A 23026-nucleotide genomic window follows, 5' to 3' on the forward strand; every position below is an offset into this window, starting at 1 on the left:
ACAGCTCCCAGTGTTCTCTCCTGTCTATCTGATGAATCTAGGCATCTTGGGGCAATGTAGAAATTGCCTCATGTACACAGACAACCCTCTCCTCCTACCACCCAACACTACAACCTGTGAGAGATGCACTTATCTAGCCAAACTGGAGGTAAAGCTCTCTCCAACCAAGACTGAACTTGACAGTCAAGAGGAGTAGGTGAACACTTGCACCACTCCACACTCATCACATAGTCTCACTAAATTTGCACCACCAAAATCCACACATAGAAACACAAAAACATTCGCGGAGGCTCTCAATAATAATCTTCTCAAGCAACAGAGACCTCCAAAGCAGAAATGCAAGCAACCTCCACCCCCCCAACATAACCCAGATGACACACAAACCATAGCCAATAAGGCAAAACAACGTTCCCAACACACTAGTCATAGGTGACTCTATAGTCAGGCACACTGATGTCCCACTCACCAGGCTAAACAAGTAGAAGGTTACTGTCAGATGCCTGTCGGGTGCCAGGATTCGCCACATAACACATGCACTCAGGTTACTCCACAACAAGTACAAATATGACTCTGTCATTGTCCATGTTGGTGTGAATGACCTGAGACATACCTCCCTGGACTACATGAAAAGAGACATGGAAGAGCTCCATGATCTTGTAGCCCAGGCAGGTATGAACCTAGCCCTAAGTAGCATTCTGCCATCACCCAGAATGATACCGCAGTACAAGGACAAAATGATTGACTTCAACAATTGGCTAAGCTTCTAGTGTTATTCTAAAGGGATCCAGTATCTGTCTGCCTGAGATGACATGGTCGACAGACCATGATGCTTTGCCAGAGATGGCCTGCACCTGTTATCTCTGGGATACTGGCTAAGGTTCTTGCCGCCCCTATAGTGCTTTTTTAGGCAAGGTTCAAATGACAAATTCACCACTGTAACAGGAACAGGCAAGCAAAAACTGAGGGTGATGCTACTCAATGCTAGAAGTCTAAATCGCAAAATGCACTCACTCGAGGCACTCCTTAAAATGGAGAACATCAATATCTGTGCAGTGACTGAAGCCTGGTTCAAGGCTCAAGAGAGCAGCCCTGCACTACCAGGCTATAACTCATACTACACTTTTCGGCCATGTAACCTGGACCGGAACACCAAAGGCGGAGGTGTGTCCATATTCATTAAGGATATCCACACCTCCAGGCTAATTGCTCAGCATAATGCATCCAAGGTTATCCAAGTGCAACTAACTCTGGGCAAAACTGCAATCCAAATTATAGCTTGCTACAGATCCCCCACCATACCCCAGGATTCCCACTCCGCCTTTCTTGATGTACTGGAAAATATTAGGGTTCAACCAAACACCCTAATAATGGGTGATATGGGTGATTTCAACTACCCCACCACTAATTGGGAAAACTACTCATGTACCAACTCCTTTGCTCAATGCTTTCTGGAATTCATAAACTCCAATGCTCTGGATCAACTTATCCACACCCCCACCAGGGGCAACAATATCCTAGATCTAGTCATTACAAACATGAGTGACCGGTGTTCCACACCTGAAGTCAACGCCTCACTGGTCCGATCCGACCATAAGTTAATCACCCTAGATATCCACATCCTGCCCCCACCCCTCATTAAGGAAACCATGGTAAAAAATTTCTCCAAAGCCAACTTCATGCTTCTTAAGACAGAAGTGGTGAACTTCATGACACCCATGCAGATGGACAATACAGTTACGACTACTGAATCCTACACAATTGCACTTTATAAGCACTTACACAAGTGCATGGATCATGCTATCCCAAACAGTACCAAGACACTATCCTCCAAAAAAGGAAGCCAATCTGGTGGTCCCATGCCATAAACAAACTGTACAACAGAAGGAAGAAACTGTTGCAAAAGAGATTAAAATCCCATGAGTGAAGAAGCTCCCTGGTCAGCCTCAGTAAGAAGCTGCGATCCCTGATAAAATCCTCCAAAGCTAGTTACGAAAACAAAATTGCCACTGATTCTAAAGACAACCACAAAGTATTCTATAGCTATGTCAAGAATCTCAATGGCAACACTCAGATCTGCTCTGAGTTACAGCACAATGGCACTAAATATACAGACCCAACTGATATTGCCAATATCCAGGCAGATAGGTTCAGTGCTATCTTTACCCCCCTCTCACCCCCTAAAGCGCCCATCTCTATACCGGAAGAATGTAAAGTTCCTGTAATCACTGCTGCACAGGTAAAAACCTCACTCTACAAAGCCAAGAACACAGCATCCATGGGACCAGACAACATCCCAGGCTGTGTTCTACACGAACTACAGAACAAAATGGCACCCCACTTTTGTATCATGTTCAGTCATAGCCTCACCTCAGGCTTTGTGTCATTTTGTACAAAGGTATATGGAGAATGGAGTATGTGGCTATCTAGTCCAGCCCCAGAAATGCAGATATTTCTATTGCAACTCACCCTAAGCGCACCTGCTCCAGCCACCCTTATTACTTGTCTTAGCCATAACGGCTTTAAATGTAGAAATCATAGTCTTCTCTCTCTGCTCTCTGCCATTCTACCTAGACCAAGCACCAAGAGTCTGCTCTTGAACTTTAGTCTAATCAATCTGCATATCATTATGATTGTTTTCATGTGAATATCTCCTGTTAGCATCATGTTCTTTAGGATAAGGCTTAAATAATAGAATGTAGGATTTAAGGTATGCCTCACTAAAGATTGGACAGTACAATGCAAGCATTAATCCAAGACTGTGTGTGGATATAACAGATTTACCCACTGCTGGTGTGGTTTGATCATAAGGCTGGGGCCCGAGTGTTTAAACAAAGCCAATCATGGGGAAATCCTGACATACCCACACACAGGAGTGGATTATTGCTATTACACATTGACATTATTTAAGAAAGAAAATGCTTACCTTTCTTAAATAATATGCTTGTATAATGGCACTTTAGTCTCCTTCCATGTTGTCTTCTCTTTGCTGATGTGCTACACATGTGTATGGAACTTACATTCCCATGCTTGCAGAGTACATCAGTACACAAGAAAAGCAATAGAGAAATGACCACCTCTGCTGCATTTTCCCTTTTTAATATTTAAAAATAATGAACGTTTTACAATGGACATAGGAAAAATATAAGGAAAATCAGATATGTTTCTGTTTCTTTAGTTTTGAAGAGCATACCTGATTTGTTTCCATATTTTTGTATGTCCTCAGTATAGAATGCTGTTATCCAGCATATACTAATAAAAAGTCTAGCCTCTCAGTGATACTTTAACAGCCAGATTTTTTCTGTTGGTGTATGCTTGATTTACAATGGGCACTCTAAGTGGGCTGTCCAGTCAGCGTGCTTGTTTTTGAATACTAAAGATATTTTATTGTATAATTTAGAATAATGGTGAATTATACATTAAAAACACAATGTATGAGCTTCTATACTCACCATTCATGTTGTTTACCTATTGAGCTTTTCACGGTGACAAACTTGTCTGGCTCTGTTCTTGAGGATTTAAAAGTCAAATAGTTGTACTTAGCTACTTATTTATTAATACTATATTATGTTTTGTTAATCGGGTTAATTCTGCTTAGACAAAGGCTCATTCATGAGCAACTCAGAAAGAAAATTTCCACATTTAAAGTCAGGGTCATTATTTTATTTTGTTTATAATAGCTATGTCTTTGCAATGTAGCAAGAAAACATATGCAGATGTGAGGAAAACATGTAGACTTCTCCAAGACAGAAGCTGAACCTCAGACCTTAGAGATGGGGAAAAAAGCTTCACAAAACATTATGTTCAGTAAGCTATGCCATGTTAATAGATCATACAGTATTCTCTGTACTGTGCTGTGGAGCAGCTACATGGCACATTAAGGTACATCTGCACTTTTGTCACTTACTGCTAGAAATGTAATCATTTGAGAAAATTATTGTGGCTACATAAACCCTATGGTTTAACATTGCTGGATTGCCACTGAGTGTTGAAATTACCCTTAATTATGACTTTATTTGTTGAGAATGGCAGGCAAACAGTTCAGATTGTTTTCTAGCTGAGCTGAGGAATGGTGATGGTATAAATAAGCACAAAACATTTTCATTTGATTTACCTGTAACAGTATTCTGTCAGATGATTTCTGATTCTCTTACAACACAGATGTAAAGAAGACAAGTTCACCATCATTTTCGTAACAATGGGAGCACCAACCTCTCTCCTAATAAGTTTTTTCAGAGGTAGCACTGGTACAGTGATGGTTGCCAAGCCCAAAATGAAATCCCGGGTATTACACAATTCAGACAGCAGAAAAACATAAGAACATAAAATGAGAAAAATATTAGGCAAGTCATCATGGGGACCGTAAGGTGCCTAGCTATAACTACTTTTAAGAAGACAAATTTAAAATTCTTCTTTTCAAGCATTTAATAATGCTGATTTCCCTGACTGCACAGTTCACACCCCTGGTGCAAATTTGTGTCTTTACATCCAGTCATCAAGGCTAGCCTTAAAAGTAGCTGAAGTCGAACTTTGATCTATAGTAGTAACTTATTCCATAGGCAAGAAATACACTGAGTTGGGGACAGATCTCTCCAGTAAGTCTCATTTATTTGTTGGTGTAGCTTTAGGTTCCCATTGTATATATCTGTAGAACCACTGGTTTTGTGGAGAAATAGGAGATTAAGAGTCTTTCATGGCTCAAAATGAGATATAGGAGAGTTGTCCTAATCTATCAGGATAGTTGAAGGACTTAAGGTTTTTAATTTGCTCACTTTTGAAATTGTCAGGGGTCTTTCCATTGGAGAGATATGGTTAGTTTACTACATATTAATGATCACATTAAATTCAATGATGACCTTGATTATGGAAGATTACAGGGGCAGGATGACTTCTTTTGATCTTGAGAATATACCCTTGGTAATTAACTGGGCCAGATAGAAAAAAAATCTTGACTATAGTGGAAACATGATGATCAAATGAGAGAGTTGTCCTTACAAGTGCATGGAGCTCTTATGTCTATATCTGTCTTAAGAAGAAGACTATTTACAACATATGATATGGGAGCAACCTTTTTGGCTGAATGCTGCAATGTATTTTGCTTGAGACCTTTTCTGGTACACAGGGTTATATGTTCCAAACCTTGATGGAGCTGTTTAGTATGAGCAGAGTAGCTGATGATAACACCCAGCTTGCAGTCATCAGCAAATGTGTTCAGACACACTTATTGAGGGACCAGCAGTCATTTTTATGGTATCTGTCATGTTATGAATTTATGTTCAGAGAGGGTACCAGGAACTTTCACAACATATAAGCTGTTAGACAATTTACAGTCCAGTGGACAATATAGGAGGACAACTTTATGTTTGTCTAATTTTTCATTAAAATCACTATGGGAGTTTGTGTCAAAAGCCTTGGCCAGGATAAGATAAGCAGTGTACAATGAATTGTTTCTGCCCCACAGTCTCAGTAATCTTTTTCAAATAAGCTTACTAGGTTAAAAGGACAGCATTGTCCCTCACCAAAACCAAACTGATTGGGCCCTATATCAGTTATATTGCCTATGTCCACATAAATTTGTTCTACTATGGTACATTCCATATCTTTACATATACTGTTGTTAAGGGTGAAGGGCCTCTGGCTACCTGGGTCTATAGAGTCATTGCTCTTCTCTAGAGGAGTTTTACAGGCTGTTCTCCAGGCATCAAGCACAAACTCTGTGGACAGGCTGAGGCTGAATATTTAAGCAGAAGTGTGGATAGTGCATTCTTAGCACTGATGAGAATGAAGACTAGAATGTTATGTGGTCCTAAGGATGTAGTACTTTTAGTATTTAACAAGGAACTTAAAACTTGTTCAAAAGTAATTTCAAGGGAAACTACATTTTCAGGATAGTGAAGACAAAAATGTGGCAGGGTGAGCAAAGTTAGCATCAGATTTGTCTAATAATATATTAGTGTTATCCTTGGGATAATTTCATGTGATTTACAAAGGTTGATTTCAATGAATTGGTGTACATTATTCCTTAATTTCCTGACATAGTTTCCTTTGATATCTGTAACAATGTTAACCTCCTACTCTATTCTACATTTACTAATAGTACTCTTAAATTCCTTGCTGGCATATTTCAGTATGGGACTAAGGTACTGGCATTGGGATTTCTTACAGAATTTCGCTGTATTCCTTTTTTTTGTAATAGTTTTTTAATATGGGAATTCTATGAGAGAGGTTATTCCTGAATTTACCTTTGCATTTCGAACATACAAAAACTGACTTTTCTATGCAGCTGTTAATATGTTAGTAAACTCAGAGGTAAATATGTCCGACATCTCAGTCTTTACTGTAGAGCTTTTGTATTACAAAATCTAGGAAATGCTGATCTTATCAATTTTTATCAATGCTTGGGTAATTGGAAGTCACCTAGCAAGAAGGTATTGGTCTTATAGTTAACTCACTCAATGGTGCTGAGATAATTTCATAATTTTTGGGGGACATTGATGAGGATCTGTAGCTAGGAATGAAGTAACAGTTGGATTTTTGAGAGTAACTTGGACCTCCAAGAGTGATATGTTGGAGTTGTGGGTAACTTGATTTGACGTGATGATGTTTCTGACAAACACTCTATCCCACAGTTACATGAAGACAGGAAGGGGTAATAAGCATTAAACCCTGGTGAAGAGGGAAGCTGTCATTGCACCAAAATTATATCTCAATGTTATAAATATGGACAGAATAAGCCAACACTTGACATACAACCTCATTGTCAAGACAATCAAGGATGGCAGGAGAGAAACCACAACACGACTCAAGAGCATTTAGATTGCTGTAAAAGGAGCTAGTGACTGTACATATTTCTGACAGAAGAACAAGCTGTAATGCTGAGCATCCTTGCATAACAATAGCAGCACTCAAAATGCCAAAACCCAGAAAAAAAGGGCAAAACTGCAGGAGAATAGTAAATCTCAAACATCAGTCTTCTCCATCAAACTTTTTTTACTCCATGCTTGCTATACCTTGGGAAAAGGTAATATTTGTGGAAACAGCAGTCTCAAACTTAATATAAGTAAGTCCATTTTTTGGCAATTCAGTTTCTGTGTTTCAGGACTAGATCTAGTGTAGTCTGACATTTCAAATTGTTACCATTTAACTATTCTTGGTTGAAAAGCATTCATTAATGTTTGACAAATTTATGAATGAGGCTGTTACTGTTTAAGTCCCTCTGTAGGTATTCTAGAACTCATCTTTATAAAGATGTTTTACAGGAAATACAGTATCACCTTATATCACAGAACTTTATGATGTATCACAGGTTATACAATGATAGGTCATTTTTATTCAAAAATGAGCATGCTGATTGGACAGAACAAGTATCATGATCATTGCAAATAAAACATATACCAAAAGAAAAAAATTCTAGCTGTTAAATTATCATTGAACTGCCAAACATTTTTCTATTCATATATGCTATTGAGACGTACCTCTCAACAGTCCAGAATTGTACAGAATGTCCAGATTTTTTTGCCTTATATTTTTGGTCTGCTCCTCATAACATTTGTGGTTTTCTGACAATCACTGAGGAGTAAAGTCATTAAATAATGACATGGATTTGAGTTTCAGACTTCATATCCTTCAGGCAATGCACGCTAACACAAATCCTGTTATTCTAGCAGTTTTCTAAATTTATAAAACCAACATTTCTAATCTTTCTCTACTTGGGAGCCTTTGTACCCTGTTATTTAAGGCTTTGTCCACATTTCTTGAGATAAGAGACTGAGAGGTATGTATGAAGGGCAGACCAAATACAAGAACAATCAGGTACATTCTGCAAAGCTAAAGAAAATGTACCTGACTTTCCTTGTATTCCTGCACTGTTTCAGCAGACTCTTGTACCTCAGAACTGCTGGATTTAATAGTAAAAAAAAAATATGAAAAAAAAAATCAACGGAGATTCAACTTTTTTCTCTGTTGCTTCTGTTGAATAGCACTGATGTTGTCCCATAGGCCATATACAGTACATCAACAAACATCGAAGAACAGAAACAACAAGGAGGGAAAACTACATCACCATTATACAAAGACATTATTTAACAAAGGTAAGCAATTCCTTTCTTTAAATAATGTCATTGTATAATAGCAATAACCAACTTGTGGGTGTGGTTATATGAGGATTTAGTCACGGTTGACTTTGTTTAATCAAACCAAAACATCTGTGTATAAGTCCTCATATACTCATACCCATTCATTGGTTATTGCTTAAATGTACAATAACTGTGGGAAAATTAGGAAAATCTGAAACACAAAGGCACCTTAGTTAGTCCTATAGTGTTATTCTGATAAAGGAATTACAAAATGTATTTTTAAAGATTCACATTATCGACTAACTGTAACCAAAAGTAAGAAGATAATTATTAAGATTCACTGTACTTAATGATGTTGACTGTATGAAGAAACAATATAAAATCTTGTTCAGATGTGTACAGATAAAAGGAGGAGATTATAGCCTAATAAAGAAGCAGTTTCTATAAAGCTGCAAAAGGGGAGATGAAAACAATTGTAGAGAATATGCCTGAAAGAATGTACAAAACATGCTTTTTGAAGACATACCACAATAACCATGAACTTGTCGTAGAGAAAAAATCCAAACACAAACTCACAAAAAAAAAAAAATTATACTTTATTCAGCTGTTCTTACTGTAACTGTCTTAGTTTGCTGTTCGGTGTGATCTTATCTGTTCAGTTGTTCTTACTTTGTACTTATTACTGCTCTTATTACCGCTTGTTAGTAGCCTCCTAATTTACTGCCTTCTGTACTTGTTTTTAGTCATTTGTTAATTTAATTGCAAAAAAACATTCTAAGCTTGTTTCCTGCATTTCCTGTAACTAGTCTAGTGCAGATACAGATTTGCTGTATCCAGGACTGTTTGTAAGCTTCTGAGCCCCCCAAGCCTTTCTGTGTTGGAGGGAAGCCTCTTAGCTTATCATTGAGAGTGGTAAGCACTAGGTAGCCTATCTACCACAAGAGTGGTTTCTGGCCCAGATATTGTAGTTTATTGGCCCTTTGGGCAGTTTTGCCATCTCTTTCAACTTTCTGGTTTAAAAGCCCATGTTTGCACCTGTTTCCCTCCTTTCCTGTAACTAGTCTTGTCCAGATAAAGATTTGCTGTTCCCAGGTCTGTATGTAAGCTTCTGAGCCTTCCAAGCCTTTCTGGGTTGGCAGGATTCCTTCTAGCTTATCAGTGGGAGTGGTAAGCACTAGGTACCCTATCTACTACAAGATGAGTGGATCCTGCCCAGAAATTGTAGTTTATTGGGTATTTGGGCAGTCTTTCCATCTCCTTCAACTTTCTGGTTTAAAAGCCTGCGTTTGCACTTGTTTCCCACCTTTCCTGTAACTAATCTAGTCCAGATACAGATTTGCTGTATCCAGGACAGTTTGTAAGCTTCTGAGTGGTGACAAAGTTTGCTCTTCAATTTTTTCCTTAGATCTGCTAGTTCTCTCCTCTCCTGCACTTTTACTAGCTTATTAGTCTAGCACTTTACCAGACTTCTTGTAGCAATTATTGTAGCACACAAAAGTGCTATCAGCACTAAACGTTCTACAAGTAAACAGCTTCAGTACTTATTATTAATGCCCACCCCTCCAGGCATGTCTAAAGGTCAGTTCCCTGTGCTTTCTCCTATTAACATGGTGAACTTGGGCATCCTCCAGCAATGTAGCAACTGCCTCATGGACACCAACAACCCTCTCCTCTTACCTCCCAACACTCAGACTTGTGAGAGATGCACATATATTCATATTGGAAGCCACACACTCTCCAGCCAAGACCAGAACAGCTGGTCAAGAGGAGAAGGTCAACACTTGCACCACACCACATGGAAGTTGGAACCCATAGCCCTACAGAACACACACCAGCACTGCCTTCACTTAAAAACACAAACCACACACCCACTTTCATGGAGGCTCTCAATAAAGATCTAGCCAAACAGAAAAGACCTCCAAGGCAAAAATGCACTTGACCACCACAACACAACACTAATCACGAGACATATAACTCTCCTAAACAGTGTGCCACTCAACCAATGCCCCTAAGGCAAAACAGCATACCCAACACATTAGTCATAGGTGACTCAATAGCGAAGCACACTGATGTTCCACTCACTAGGCTAAATAAGGAGAAAGTAACAGTCAGCTACCTGTCAGGTGCCAGGATCCACCACATAACACTTGCACTCAGGTCTGTCAATAACAGGTACAAATATGACTCAGTCATTGTACATGTAGTGTGAATGACTTGAGATGTACCTCCCTGGACTACATGAAAAGAGACATGGATGAGCACTCGGATTATGTAGCCCAGATAGGTATGACCCTAGCCCTGTGCAGCATCCTACCATCACCCAGAATGATACCACAGTACAGACAGAAAATTACTGATTTCAACAATTGGCTAAGTTTCTGGTGTCACTCTAAGGGGATCTAGTATCTGTCTGCCTGGGATGACATGATTGGCAGACCTTGATGCTTTGCCAGAGATGGCCTGCATCTGTCACCCCTGGGCTTCTGGATACTGACCAAGGCTCTTGTCACCCCTATAGCGCCTTTTTTAGGTGGTGTTCCAAAGACCAAATTACCACTGTAACAGCTACAAACTAATGCAATCTGAGGGTCATGCTGTTCAACGCTAGAAGTCTAAATCTGAAAATGCACTTGCTTGAAGCACTCCTTAAAATGGAGAACACTGACATTTGTGCTGTAACAGAGACCTGGGTCAAAGCAGCAGAAAGCACCCCTACATTGCCAGGCTATAACTCTTTCCACACCTTTCGGCTCCAGAACTTAGTCATAAAGGATGCGCACACCTCCAGACTGGTAGCCCAACATAACACATCAGAGATACTTCAGGTGCAGCTAACACTGGGTAAGACAGTGATTCAGGTTGTAGCCTGCTATGGGTCCAGAACCATGTTGCAAGATTCACACTCCATGTTCCTAAGCACCGTGTAGAATATTAGAGTCCAGCCTAACACTCTCAAACTAGGCAACTTCAACTACCGCTCCGTTAACTGGGAAAACTACTCATGCACCAATGCACTTGCCCAATGTTTCCTGGAGTTCATTAATTCCAATGCCCTGGCATGTTCTTACCCCCACTAGAGGTAGCAACATCCTTGACGTGGTCATTACTTACATGGGTGACCAATGCTCTACACCAATAGTCAGCTTCTCCCTGGTTAGATCCGACCACAACCTAATCACCTTGTGAATCCACATCCCTCCCACCCCTCCCGCAAAGGTAACCACCATGAAAATCTTCTCCAAAGCTAACTTTGGGCTACTAAAAAAGAGGTGGCTAAATTCACGGCACCCATGCAAATGGGGAATAGTTGCATGACTGCTGAATCATACACCAATGCACTGTACAAACACATACACAAAAGCATGGATCTCACCATACCTAATAGAACCAGGAAGCACTCCTCCAAAAAAGGAAGCCAATCTGGTGGTCCCCTGCCATAAACAAAATCTACAACTGAAGGAAGAAACTGATGCGGAATAAGGTGAAGTCCCAAGACTGGAAAAACTCCCTTATCAGCCTCAACAAAATGTTGAGATCCCTCATCAAATCCTCAATAGCTAGCTATGAAAACAGAATTGCAGCAGACAGTAAAGACAACCACAAGGCCTCCTATAGTTATGTAAAGAATCTCCACGGCAATACCCAGATTTGCTCTGAGCTACTGCACAATGGTACCTCCTATACCAAGACAATAGATATTGCCAATATACTTGCCACTCTCTCCCCCTCCAAAGGACCAATCACAATACCAGTAGATTGCCAGGCACCCAGTATTACTGCTGCATAGGTTTAAACAGCTCTGTCTAAGGCCAAGAATACAGCTTCTATGGGACCTGAAAATAACATGGCTGTGCTCTACATGAACTACAGAGTGAACTGGCACCTCACCTATGTGCCCTGTTCAATCACAGCCTCACCTCAGGCTTTGTCTCTACCAAATGGCGCACTTCTACAGTCATCCCTCTGCACAAAGGAGGAGCGACTACAGACCCTGGGAATTATCGTCCCATTAGCCTGATGAGTCTGATATGCAAAGCTATGGAAAGCATCATCATGGACCTAATAAACAAGGATATAGGGAATCTCCAAACTCTGGATCCCACACAGTTTGGTTTTGTGAAGGAAAGATCATGTCTGCTCAACTTGGTTGACTTCTTTGAGTCAGTCACCAGAGTTGTGGATGAAGGCAAGGTGGTTCATACAGCCTACCTTGATCTGGCCAAGGCCTTTGATACCATTCCCTACTCAGGAATCATAGACATACTCACTAATCTAGGCATCAACCCCTGTATCACTAGGTGGGTTGCAAACTGGCTTACAGATAGAACCCACAGTGTGAAAGTAGCTGACTCCAAGTCAGACTGCTGACTAGTCACGAGTGGAGTCCCACAGGGTTCGGTCCTGGGTCCTCTCCTGTTTGGTATCTACTTTACTGAAGTCCAGGCCAACACAAAGGGACTCTGGCTGACAGAGTTTGCAGATAATGGCAAGCTGGGAGCTATTATTAACTCTCCAAGTGATGTTGAAATCCTACAGAATGGCATCACTGAGACCAATGACTGGTATCAGAACCACGGCTTTAAGTTCAATGCCAAAAAATGTGTCATTATCCCCCTTTGGGAAAAACCCAGTTCCCATGAATTACCACATTGATGGCAGTCCACTGAATGCAGAAGGTGTTAGAAGAGATCTGGAAACACAGGTTGACAGCAACCTCTCTTTTGATCACCACATTGCCACTGTGGTCAGAAAGTCTTTCTATGTGGTACATCTCATTACTAGGTTCATAGGTTCAGAGGTTCATAGATAGGTACTAGGCTATCTGCCTGAAGGCATTTATAAGCCTAACTGGAATGTGTTGGCTTTTGCCGCCCCCTTAGATTAGTTCCTGTGCCTCTTTCCAGCAGAGCCATTGAAGTGATCCCTGGGGTAAACTTTCTGTTTCCCATCCACTCGTCAAGGTTTCTCTTGAAGAGGGTTACCGAGGAGCTCTGCCTAATGTAGCTTGGAATCTTGTTCCAGAACATGGGAAGTCTCTGGGACAAGAATCTATCCCTCCAGCACGTCCTATTTATTGTTGTGGTGAGGTTTAGATCCCTGGAGCGTGTGGCTCACGGGGATATGGTTTTCTTTAGGTGGAGCATGTCCATCAATTCTGGGTTGGACATGGCCTTGTATGTCAGGCAGAGATCACCTCTGAGTAGGCGGTATGCAACCGAGTACAGCTGGAGTTTCTTCATTCGAGCTGCATTGGGCATCTGCTTGAGGCCATTGATCCTCTTGGTGAGGTACTTCTGTGGTCTTTCCAGTTGTTGCAGATGTCTTGTAAGGTACATCACAAATGGGGCATTCTACTCTATGATGGGTCTGATGAATGATGCATAGAGGGGCCCAATGACCTCTTTCGATCTGGATGCAAACCCTTTTGTGATTAGGTGGGCCACATAGAAGGATTTTCTAACCACTTTGGCAATCTGATTATCAAAGGAGAGGTTACTATCTACTTGGGTCCCCAGATCCCGTATTACGTCTTCTGTATTTAGGGGGCTACCACCTATGTGGTAGTTTGTGGGTACTTTGTTTTTTCCAAAGGGGATGACTATGCACTTTTTGGCATTTAGCTTGAGGCCATGGTTTTTACACCAGGTATCTGTCTCAGTGAGACCCTTTTGGGGGATGTCTGTGTCAGCTGGAGAGTCAGTTATAGCCCCTAGTTTGCAGTCATCTGTGAACTTGGTCAGCCATAGTCCTACTGTGCTTGCCTGTACCTCTGAGAAGTATATGCCGAACAGGAGGGGTCCTAGGACTGAGCCCTGGGGAATGCCACTTGTAACTGGTTTAGAGTCAGACTTAGCTCCTGCAGCTCTTACCATGTGGGTTCTGTCCATGAGCCAGTTGGCAACCCATCTCGTGATGTAGGGGACTTATGTTCAGGCTGGTGAGCTTGTCTATAATACCTGAGTGGGGAATGGTGTCGAAGGCCTTTGCAAGGTCTAGGTAGGCTGTGTGGACCACATTTCCCTCATCTATAGACTTGGTAATTGTCTCAAAGAAGTCCACCAGGTTTAGGAGGCATAATCTGCCCTTAACAAAGCCAAACTGGGTAAGGTCCAGTGTTTGCAGGTTTCCAATGTCTCTGTTAATGAGATCCATGATGATGTTCTCCATAGCTTTGCACCCCAAGCTAATCAGGCTTATAGGGCGATAGTTCCCAGAGTCTGTTGTGGCTCCACCTTTGTGGAGTGGAATAACCATCGTGGTGCACCACTCTGTGGGCACATAGCCTGTGGAGAGGCTGAGTTTAAACAGTGTGTTTAGGTGAGGGGTTGGTTCACCTTTGAGCCCATATAGGACGCAACCTGGAACACCATCCAGTCCCATTGATGCTGTGTTTTTGGCTTTGGAGAGGGATGTTTTAACCTGAGTGTCTGTGATTTCAAGGGCATTACATTCTTCTGGTATAGTTATGGGCCCTTTTGGGGGTGAGGGGGGGGGGTGAAGTTTGCAGTGAACCTGTCTGCCAAGATGTTGGCTATATTAGTCAGTTCAGTGTATTTTGTACCATTCTGCACTAACTCTGAGCAGATCTGAGAATTGCCACTTAGATTCTTGACATAGCTAAAGAAAGCCTTGTAGTTATCTTTGGAGTCCATGGCAATTTTTCTTTCGAAGCTAATCATGGATGATTTTATGAGGGAATGTAGTTTCTTGCTGATACTGATCAGGGATGTCTTCCCTTCTTGGGGTTTTACTGTTTTATGTACTAGTTTCCTCCTTCTATTGTATAGCTTGTTTATGGCAGGGGTCCACCAGACTGGTTTCATTTTCTTGGAGGAGTGAGTCCTGGTTTTGTTTGGGATAGCACGATCCATGCATTCTTGTAGGTGACCGTAGAGTGCATTAGTAAAGAAATTTGCAGCTTGAACAGCATTACCCTTTAGCATGGAGGTTTTGAAACTTCTCACCTTGGTCTTAAGTAACGTGAAGTTTGCTTTTGAAAAGTTTTTCACGGTGGTTTCTTTGACTGGGGGTGGTGGCAGAATGTGGATATCCAGAGTGATTAGTTTATGGTCAGATCTAACAAGCGAGAGGTTGACCTCTGGTATGGAATACCCATTGCCTATGTTGGTGATGACCAGGTCCAATATTTTGTCATCTCTGGTGGGGGTGTTGACCAGTTAACTCAGGTAGTTTGAGTTTATAAATTCTAGGAAATGTTGGACAAGGGAGTTTGTACTTGAGCAAATCACCCAATATCAGGGTGTTTGGTAGGTCCTTTATGTTTACCAAAACACCAAAATGTAGAACAGTTTGAAGAAAGCACAAATCCGTAATCCACACAAAATACTTTAATAAAACGACTCTTCAGTCCAACAAAACGCAGAAAGATTAATTAAATGACTATGCAGTCCACTAACGTGATTACACCAGCACTGCATTTTCATTTAAACAACTTCATCAGATGGAGACAAATGCATACCTACACAAAACACTCCATATATACTCATCAAGATAATTAAACAATTAATTAAGTAAAAATGTTTCCCAGTGTTTCCAGGAATGCGGAGTGGGGGTCCAGGGACATGGTGGGTGATCTGTAGTAAGCTATAATTTGAATAGCAGTTTTTCCTATTGTTAGTTGCACGTGGATGATCTCTGAAGCATCATGCTGTGCCACTAACATGGAGGCGTGGGTATCCTTGATGAATATAGATACTCCCCTGCCTTTTGTATTTTGGTCTGGGTTTTGTGGCCGAAATTTATGGTATGAGTTGTAGACTGGTAGTGCTGTGGTGCTCTCTGGAGCCTTAAACCAGGTTTCTGTTACTGCACATATATCGATTTTCTCCAAACTGAGGAGTGCCTCGAGTGCATGCATTTTGAGGTTTAGACTTCTGCATTGAGTAGCATTACCCACAGTTGTTACTTGTGCTATTTACGGTGGTGGGTTTGTCTTTTGAGTCTTGCCTAAAAAAGGCACTATGGGGGTGGCAAGAGCCTTGGCCAGTATTCAAAAGCCTAAGGTTGACAGGTGCAAGCCATCTCTGGCGAAGAAGCGTGGCTTGTCGAGCATGTCATCCCAGGCTGACAGACACTGGATCCCCTTTGAATGACACCAGAAGCTTAGCCAATTGTTGAAATTGATAATTGTTTTCTCTATACCGTGGTATCATTCTTGGTGAGGGCAGGATACTACTCAGGGTTAGGGTCATACCAACCTGGTCTACATGATCAGAGAGCTCCTCCATGTCTCTTTTCATGTAGTCCAGGGAGGTATGGCTCAGGTCATTCACACCAACATGGACAATGACAGAGTCATATTTGTAGTTGTTCTGGAGTGACCTGAGTGCTTATGTTATGTGGCGGATCCTGGCACCCAACAGGCAGCTAACAGTAACCTTCTCCTTGTTCAGCCTAGTGAGTGGGACGTCAGTGTGCCTGACAATAGAGTCACCTATTACTAGTGTGTTGGGTATGTTATTTTGCCTTAAGGGCTGTGATTGTGTGGCACACCGGATTTGTGAAGTATGTGTTTCATGGTTTGTATTGGTGGGTGGAGGTTGCTTGGATATCTGCTTTGGAGGTCTCTGTTGCTTCTGCCGATTTTTATTTAGAGCCTCCGAGTATGTTTTTGTGTATTTATGTATGTTTTTTGCTGGTGCTGGTTTCATAGGTCTATGTGAGATTGGTGGTATGATGAAAGTAATTCCCTTCTCCTCTTGACTGCCTAGTCCAATCTTGGGTTGAGAGAGCTTAGCCACCAGTTTGGCTGTATAATTGCATTTCTCACATGTATTAGTGTTTGGTGGAAGGAGGAGAGGGTTGTCTGTGTACATGAGGCAATTGTAACATTGCCTCAAAATGCCCAGATTAACCAGTTGAAACGGAGAGTACACCTGAAACTGCCTTTTGGACATGCCTGAATAGGTACAGTGAACTGTTTTACTGATTGGCTGGTAAGGTCGAATAGAGACCCTTGTCCTTCTTTACAGTATAGGGGTGGGGGTCTAGTGCTAAGGTTTATTAGTGCTTGCTATGAGTTTTGAGCCAGTGCTGGTATGAGAAGTGAATGGTTTGAGTGCTTAAGTTGAAAGTTTGTCCAGTTCCAAGGGAAGAATTGAAGAGTAGACTTTGTGGAGCAGGGAATTGTTATATCCTAGCTAACTGGCGCTGCCCGGTGTGCAAAACCACGCAAATGAGGGTTTTATAGCAGGGAAATGAAAGAGATAGAAATTAGCCCAAAATGGCCAATAAACTACTAATTTCTGGGCTGAAACCATTATTCTAGGGAGAAATAGGTTGTTCAAAGCTCCCTCTCTCACAGTGAGCAGAGAAACTTCCTTCTATCCAAGTAAGGTATGGCCAAACACAGAAAATTATAACACAGCCCTGAATTCAGCACTAACCTGAAAACTGGACTATATTAGCTTAGAAAGGCAGGAAAACAAGTATATATTTTTTTGTTTTCTTCAGAAAATAAAGCAGATACAATAAAAAAAACACTTTAAATGCATAGAAATGGCTATCTCACGAGTGTGTAGCCCACAACAGTTAAACAGGTAATTTAAACACAAAAACGACTATGTTAAAGTGCAGGCAGTAAAATAAGTACAATATGTAGCTGAAACAAGCTTTTTAAATCACAGAAACTCTAGAAAATTGGTGTTTTAGGTGGAATTAGCTAAAGGCAGGAAGAAAATTCAGAAAAATGATACTTAATCACTCCAAAGTCTCTCTTTTGTCTCTCTGCTGCTGTATAGCTCTGCAGGGCACCAGGCAGGAGCTTGCTGAGCTGTATACTAGCACAAAAACCTTGCCAATGTGGGTTTTATAGCAAGGAAATGAAAGAGATAGAAATTATCCCAAATTGGCCAATAAACTACTAATTTCTGGGCTGAAACCGCTCCTCCAGGGACAGATAGGCTGCTCAAAGCTGCTTCTCTCACAGTAAACAGAGAAACTTCCTTCTATCCAAGTAAGGTATGGGCAAACACAGAAACTTGTAACACAGCCCTGAATTCAGCACTAACCTGAAAACTGGACTATACTAGCTTAGAAATGTGGGAAAAAAAGTATTTTTTTTTGTTTTTTTGGGTTTGTTTTTCAGAAAATAAAGCAGTTACAATAAAAAAATCACTTTAAAGGCACATAAATGGCTATGAAATGAGTGTGTAGCCTACAACAGTTAAACAGGTAATTTAAACACAAAAACTACTTTGTTAAAGTGCAGGCAGTAAAATAAGTACAATATGTAGCTGAAACAAGCTTTTTAAATCATAAAAACTTTAGAAAATCTGCGTTTTAGGTGGAATTAACTAAAGGCAGCAAGAAAATGCAGAAAAATTATACGTAATCACTTCAAAGTCTCTCTTTTGTCTCTCTGCTGCTGTAGAACTCTGCAGGGCACCAGGCAGGAGCTTGCTGAGCTGTATACTAGCACAAAAACCTTGCAAATGCAGGTTTTATAGCAGTGAAATGAAAGAGATAGAAATTAGCCCAAATTGGCCAATAAACTATTAATTTCTGGGCTGAAACCACTCCTCCAGGGACAGATAGGCTGCTCAAAGCTCCCCTCTCTCATATGTGAACAGAGAAACTACCTTATATCCAAGTAAGGTATGGGCAAACAAAGAAACTTGTAACACAGCCCTGAATTCAGCACTAACCTGAAAACTGGACTATACTAGCTTAGAAAGGTGGGAAAACAAGTATATATATATTTTTGTTTGTTTTTCAGAAAATAAAGCAGATACAATCAAAAAAACACTTTAAATGCACAGAAATGGCTATCACACTTGAGTGTGTAGCCTACAACAGTTAAACAGGTAATTTAAACACAAAAACAACTTTGTTAAAGTGCAGGCAGTAAAATATGTATAATATGTAACTGAAGCAAGTGTTTTAAATCACAGAAAATCTAGAAAATCAGTGTTTTAGGCGGAATTAGCTAAAGGCAGCAAGAAAATGCTGAAAAATGATACTTAATAACTTCAACGTCTCTCTTTTGTCTCTCTGCTGCTGCAGAGCTCTGCAGGGCACCAGGCAGGAGCTTGTTGAGCTGTATACTGGTTTTGCATCCAGGAAGAAAGAGGTCATTGTTTCCCTCTACTCTTACCTCATTAGGCCAGTCATCGAGTAGAATGCCCCTTTTGGCATGTACCTCCCTAGACATTTGCAGCAACTGGAGAGGCTGCAAAAGTACCTCACAAAGAGGATCCTTGGCCTTAAACACTTTTCCTGTATGGACAGACTCAAAAAACTCCAACTATTCTCTGTCTCATATTGCCTACTTAGAGGCAATCTCTGCTTTGCTTACAAAGCCATGTCTGACCCAGCTCTGTTAAAAATGCTACATCAAAAGAAATCCCAATCTCTCCAGACCACATGCTCCAGAGACCTCAACCTCATTACCACAATCAACAGAATGTACTGGAGGGACAGGTTCATAACCCAGAGACTACTCATGCTATGGAATAGACTTCCCATACATGTCAAGCAGAGTACCTCTCTGACCCTCTTCTAGAGAAATTGTGATGACTGGATGGGAAATCAAAAATTCACCCTGGGAATAACTACAATGGCTCTACTCAACAGAGGCACTGGGAACTAAGGTCAGGTGGCACGATGCCAGGGTAATCCTATGGCTAGGCTTGTAAAGGCCACAGGGCTGTTAGGCCTGTTAGCCTAGTACCCACCTATGAACCTATGAACCTATAATGAAAATATAACCAGTCAGCTTGGAAAGGACAGAACAAAAGGTTTAATCCAGTATAAAACTCACAGAAATGTTAAAAAACTTATTCAAAACCAAGATAAGCACTTTTGTCAAAATTATTGTTAGACTTCATCAGATTTTTGAAATAATTATGAATGATACCTTTTATAACATTCCAGTTACATGTCCACTTTAAGAATTTAAAGATTTAAAATTTTAAATAGACATTGTATCCTATAGTTGCAAGGCATATATAAGCTGAACAGCTGTGACCCTAGGTGCAGGAATATGAAATCAGTACACATTCAAGAAGCACTATTCAAAAAATGTTATTTTAAGATACTTGATTATATGAATATATATATAAAACATTTATATATGAAAAACAGATAGATGGTAATATGCGCCGAGATACGGTAATTTATACACTCTGCGAGGTTACAGCCAACCAACCATAATGCAGAAATAAGAATGTGAAAGCATACTGCCGGTACCAAATCCAAATATGAAAACTGCCAGTATACAATATTATAATGCTAAAATATATATAAATGAATTTAGAACTTAGAATCTATGCAGTATATGCAATTGTTGCATCATGTTATAAATGATTATTTATATTTATATACACACTAGCATTTTATAACACTTTTTTCATATTATTCCCTTGTGAATAGTGGTTGTTATTTGCACATTTTTTGGCTATTATCTTCTCATCACTGTACTTGTGGCTTGTATTTAAGATGATATGTTTGCTGCTGTAGTTTGCCATAACTCGCTATAATTATCAATCAAGTTAATTTATATATGTTTTAAAATTATAATTTTGTATAGTGGCAGTTTTTATATTTGTGAATCACTTGAAGACCAACAGTTTAAAAACACACTTCCCTAGGAAAAAATTCAGTTTTCTGCTGCTTCGATATTTTCAGCTTCCACTGAATAGGGGTCGATATTAGAACATTCGAAGTTTTGAAACTTCAATGTTCTAATATAGACCCTATTTTTCGTGTATACATTTTTTATATGTATTCATATAATCAAATATAAAACAGTGTAAAAAAACGTCTCTGTGTGGAAGATTCTCAATACTTATGTATCTAGTTAATCACTGTATATTTAAAAGATCAGATAATGGTAGTAGAAGTAACAAACTTAAACTCATTCTAAGTCAAAAAATAATATAAAATATAATTTGAAATATTATACAGAATTACTAAATATTCAAAAGTAATCCAAGCAGGGTAGACAGTCTTTTTCCAGTTGAAAATCCTTTATTAAGCACACAAAAAAGCCATCCAAATAAAACAAAAATAACAGAATAATATTTTCATCACAAACTTTCTAACTATATGTATATCTTTTATCAGGTATGGGAGTGATTTATTGTGCTATAAAACACAGTGTATTGGTATACATGCTAACAAATTCATATTCCTTCCCCATCAGTGTGACATTCAAGCTGATCCTGCACTGATTAGTAGCTGTCATAATAATATAGCCTTTATGAACTTAAAATAAAATTAATATTGATGTCGTACCTCATATTAACCAGATTATTAAGTCTGTGATTTTATCCAAGACAATATACTATATGGCAATATAAACATATATATATATATATATATATATATATATATATATATATATATATATGTTTTGAATGCAAAAAATCCACCGTATTCTATTTCTATAACCTATTGTTAACAATGACCGTTTTTGTCCTTCTAAACTTCTTCAGGTCTGTGTACAAGAACCCTAAAAACTATCTACAAATAATATTATGGTATAATTAGCTAGTATTGTTAGTAAACATAATTTTAAATAAAGTAGAAAAAAGAATAAGAAAAAAGAAAAACAATGTGTGATGACAGAAACAAAATAAACAATTCTATAAAAAAATATTTACCATGGTATTTAAAACCAACTGGAAGAATAAATTTAAGTGAACAGTAATAGTTTAGTCCAGGCTTCCTGAAAGAGTTTAGCTTTAATTGCCACATGAGTTTACATTTTTCCAGCATATTCAGGATGTCTCCTTCAAGATCACCCATGTCTATGAGAGCCAGTATCTGGAACTTAAAACCTGTGTGTCTTTTATACAGAACAAGATGTTTGGCTAGTGCATTATTTTTACATCCAGCATGGATTTCTGCCAGATGACATGAAATCCTGTGCTTAAGTTTATTTACAGTCTTGCCCACATAAAATGTATTACATTCATTGCACTGTGCCCTGTAAATTACTTTTGTAGTGTTAGAGTCATCCCCTGCACTAGTTTTAATGATTTTCTTTAAATAAGGGCAATAAAAACTATCACTTGCTGTATAAATATAAATATACAAAATGTACAATTAGCTTCACATCTTTTAGTGTTTCTCTCATATAGTCTAGGTATAAATTCAACACACGTATGGAAAGAAAACTTATTGCTGAAAACCTTTATAATTATTTATGGAGCCCATGCCCACATTTACCTTACTTTTTCAAAATACCAAAGCCACACAAGAACAGAGAAGACCCATGTTGTGACCAAACCACTCCAACAGTGGATAAATCCAGTATTATCCACACCCAGCTCCGGGTTATTGCTATATTAATCTGTGCATCTGTGAGTTCTAGAAGAAAAACTAGTTCCAAATTCTGGATCCACATTATATTCATGCCACATCCATATTCTATCAGCAACATCAGAACTGACTGATGTCAACATGCATTTGAGCATGTGCTGAATGCCTATATCATGGTTTTCAGTAATAAATGGAAAACACTCTGACAGATTCAAATAATTTCTTTTGCATAAGTAAGGATGACTATTTTCAAGGATGCATCCTTTGGTACAAGTGCAAACCTAGTATTGCATAAACAACTCATCAAGAAAGTGAAACAACCGACCCTTGTCTGAGGATTGAACCCAATCTACCTCACATTTAGGGTGGTTGTTACTGCCACTGGGCCAACAAGAAGTCTGTTGGGCAGTCTTACTTGCTTTCCTCCAAGAGCAGTTTCTCCTTTCAACTAGAAAATCACAATGATGTTGTTCAATTCCAGACAATGTCAGTGTTTTTCTTTTTTGTTGAGTTGAGTATTTTCATAGAGATCACTTTCAATATATGAAGTTTGTGTTCAATAATAAAACAAAGACGCATGTAAATAAACCCCTCTTAGTAAAAGGCATACACATGATTATTTTATTTATTTATTTTATTTTTGCCATACTCATGTGCTCTCACACTGG

Source organism: Protopterus annectens, chromosome 5.part0 (genome assembly GCF_019279795.1).
Source record: "Protopterus annectens isolate FY-2018-M chromosome 5.part0, PAN1.0, whole genome shotgun sequence".
Lineage (NCBI taxonomy): Eukaryota > Metazoa > Chordata > Ceratodontiformes > Protopteridae > Protopterus > Protopterus annectens.